Below are 3,810 nucleotides of genomic sequence, written 5' to 3' on the forward strand. Positions count from 1 at the left end.
AATTGAATTGAATTGAATCTTGCTGGTGACTTTTATGGATTTAGCAGCTTTAGAGTCCATTGTGATTAAATTATTTACCACCAACGCACCCCAGAAAACACAGGGCTTAAATACACACAGGGCAGTCAGGTAATGGGAGGCAGGAGAGAGACACAGCTGGAGGAAATCAGAGCTGACGAGACTGAGGGAAGTAAAACAGAATACAATAACCTGAGACACTGACCTTCAAAATAAAACAGGAACTCACACATGCAAAGACAAAGACTAAGAAACACAGAGGGAACACACAGGCAGGAATGACTAAGCACTAAACTGACAAAGAACAGAACCAAAAAGCTAGAAAATCACAACCAGAATACATCACAATAATAGAAAAGACAAAACGCTGAGTCAAAAAAAAACCCAGGACCACGTCATTTACGCTTTGTGTGGAGGGAATATCTGACTTTCTTTTCTTGTTTGTTTCGGTATTAATATAGCTACTTTTTGGATTATTCATTTATTTATTTATTTGAGATGCGCCAAATCGCAGAAAAGACAACATTATGTCAGAGAATTTTTAAGAGAAATTTAAATAAAATGGGTTTTTTTTGTTTTGTTTTGTTTTCTGAACAGAGGCTACTGCCTTTCTTTCTCTCTGTTATGAGTTTGAGTAAATGAAATTGCTGCATTTGGGTGCACTCTGAAGAGGGTAGATTTGCTCGCAGCTGGAAGAGGGTGCGGTTAAAACGGCACTATTATTTTTTACGTAGACTGCTTCTCTTAGCTTCAATTAACAATATTAGCAAACTTACTAATGGGCAAATAAATAAATGAATAAATATATCGCTCTTGCAAAAATGATCAATGAAAGGCTCAGATTATTGTCAATGGTCGATAAATACGTCCAATCGCCCAAATGCAGCTCTTTTAGTGAGTCATCATTCATGTAAATGGCCTGTAAATGTATAGCGCTTTACTTAGTCTCTAAGGACCCCAAAGCGCTTTACACTACATTCAGTCAGATCTGGCTCATATTTATCCATCTGTGATGCTCATTCACATTCTAATCAAGATGTGTCCATTTTCAGTGTGTGTTCAGTCTGATAAAGAATATTGAAACTCTGAATCTTTTGCCTTTAACTATTTCTGATTACAATACCTGTAAACAGAAGGCAGTTGCCTGTTTATCTCTTAGTCTTTGATCTTGTCACCCCACTGTTGTCTTCCAGACTCTTGATGCCACACATTTATCTCAGTTTAACACCCAAATGTAAAAAAAACACACCCTTCACCGAATGTTGTGCCCCCCGATAAATGCTGTGCCTTTGTTATGGCACAGGCTACAGCAAACCTTGAGAAACAGGATTTAAAGTATAATTTCTTCGATATGTTAACTCAGTAGAAAACCTCCTTCTCCTACAGATTTTATGCATCTACTTAAGTTTGGTTATGGAGTCAAGCCACCGAGCTGGTTAGCTCTAGTATTTACTGTAAAGTTAACCTGTTGTCCCTGGAAACTTTACAGGTAGTTGTGGCAAATCTGTGCGCAGTGGATGAACTCAGCATTTACTAACGTGCTGAATAATAGCTGTGTCTGTTAGGTTTTGTAGTTTCACAGTAATTTGAGAAAAGGGCGTGTTAATGAGTGTAAGCTCATCCTCATCGCATGTGTGTTCATGTTTTATCAAACTGACTATCTGTGCGTTTGTGCGTGTGTGTTATTTTCTTCTTTTGTTATATGTTTCACAACCTTTTCTTTTCTCAACCTCCTCTACTCAGGTTTCTTTTCCAAACAAGAGTCGCTTTTTTTTTTTTAGAAAAGGTTTATCTCCATAGCTATACAGTGATCAAATTGTTATATAGGGGGTGGCTGTAGATCAGAAGGTTGGTCATTTGAGCTCTCGCTATAGAGTCCCTGTGTGTTAGAGTGTTGGATAGAAATCACTTAATTCAGTTCAGTTTAATTTTTTTTATATATAGTGCCAAATTACAACTGCAGTCACCTCAAGACTCTTTATATTGTTAGGTAAAGACCCTGCAGTAATACAGAGAAAACTCCAATAATCAAACACCCCCTTTTAAGTAGCACTGGGCAACATTAGGTCAGAAAAAAAACCTTTTAACCTCCTCCTCTGCTATTCCTACTTGGATAGAAAAAACATAGAGAAAAGTGCTCGTGTGAACGGCTGTGAAAGTGCTTTGATTGCTCGAGTAGAGTAGAACAGCGCTATATAAGAACGAGTCCATTTGCCATTTAAGGTACTCCAACTACCTATACTTATTTTGCTCTTTTCCTTCTCTTCCCTCAAGTAAATTCTGTGTATCGCGCCCACCCACCAATGACAAATACTCCCTGTTGGACTGTTAGTCAGCTGGAGCTCCGCCCCATTTATAGTTCAGCCAAACTTCAGCTGCCCATTTTTCTCACTCTCTTCCCAAAGTTACTTTGTACATTAAGTACACAGTTAAACTGTCAGTGGTGAGGCCTGCTGACAGTCAGTAGTCTTCTAATTGGAGCCTGCAGAAGATTTCTGAATAGCTGGATGCCCACCAAGTGAAAAGGTTAAAATTAGCAACATCACCAGGTACAACAACTAAACAAGCCAGCACAGAGTGCCAACTCTGCTAACAAACAGAACAAAAGGTGACTGAGACTCCACACCCGATCATCAAGGAGAAAGCTCATTTCTGCTGCTTGCATCGATGATTTAATTCTTTCAGTCACTACCTACACCTTGTATTCATAAACATGGGTAGGAACACAGGTCAGCTGGTAAATTGACAGCTTTACTGTCACACTCTGCTCTCCTTCACTATAACAGTGTCAGATACAGTGTTTGCATCACTGCAGATGGCAAAATAGTCTGTCCATCAATCTGCTGCAGTCCATACAGCTCCAGCACAAGAGCCTGAGGCACTCCAATTGTTTTGCCAGTTGGCTATAATATAAAAGAGCACAGTGACTTCATTCATGTGTGTACTGTAATCTGAACTTTTACTCTCAAGTAACATTCACGCCCTGCGTGTGTAAACTGACACTAGTTTCACCAATTCCCACTCCACCTCAAAACCTCAGCTGCACCTTGTTCTTTCTCTGTTCCTAAACACACCTCGATAGGGATGATATCTACACTGTTAAACACTCAGAGGTGAGCCCTGCTCTGCTTCTTTCTTTCAAGCTCACGTCCATGTGCTCTGTAAGCAAACACACTTAAAAGCCCTTTAACACAGCACACCAATTCAATTCAGTTTTATTCAGTTTCAAATATAGTTGCCTGAAGGTGCTTTTTATTATAAGGTAAATGCCCTACAATATAAGAGAGAAATCCCAACAATCAGGCAACCCCTGACAAGCAAGAACTTTGTGACAGTGAAATGAGAAAACCTCATTTTTAACCGAAAGAAACCTCTATAGCTGAACCAGACTCAGGGAGGGAGGCAGGTGTGGGTTGTTTATAAAATTTCCAACTGTATCAGCAGGTTATGGCTTGGACTGGAAAAGACAGCTCATATTATGACTGCTAGGCAATGTGACGTTAGTCAGTTGAGAAACCTTCTGAAGCAAATTTGACCCTGTGATGAAAGCCTGTGTAAATTACTACCTTTGTTTTATACAGTTGTATCTGTGCAGTAGATAGTAAATGGTAAATGGCCTGTATTTATATAGCGCTTCACTAGTCCCTAAGGACCCCAAAGCGCTTTACATATCCAGTCATCCATCCACCCATTCACGCACAGGTGATGGCAGCTACATTGTAGCCACAGCCACCCTGGGGCGCACTGACAGAGGCGAGGCTGCCGGACACTGGCGCCACCGGGCCCTCTGAC

This window comes from Pundamilia nyererei, unplaced genomic scaffold (genome assembly GCF_000239375.1).
Source record: "Pundamilia nyererei isolate P.nyererei 1_Seehausen unplaced genomic scaffold, PunNye1.0 scaffold00294, whole genome shotgun sequence".
Classification (NCBI taxonomy): Eukaryota; Metazoa; Chordata; class Actinopteri; order Cichliformes; family Cichlidae; genus Pundamilia; species Pundamilia nyererei.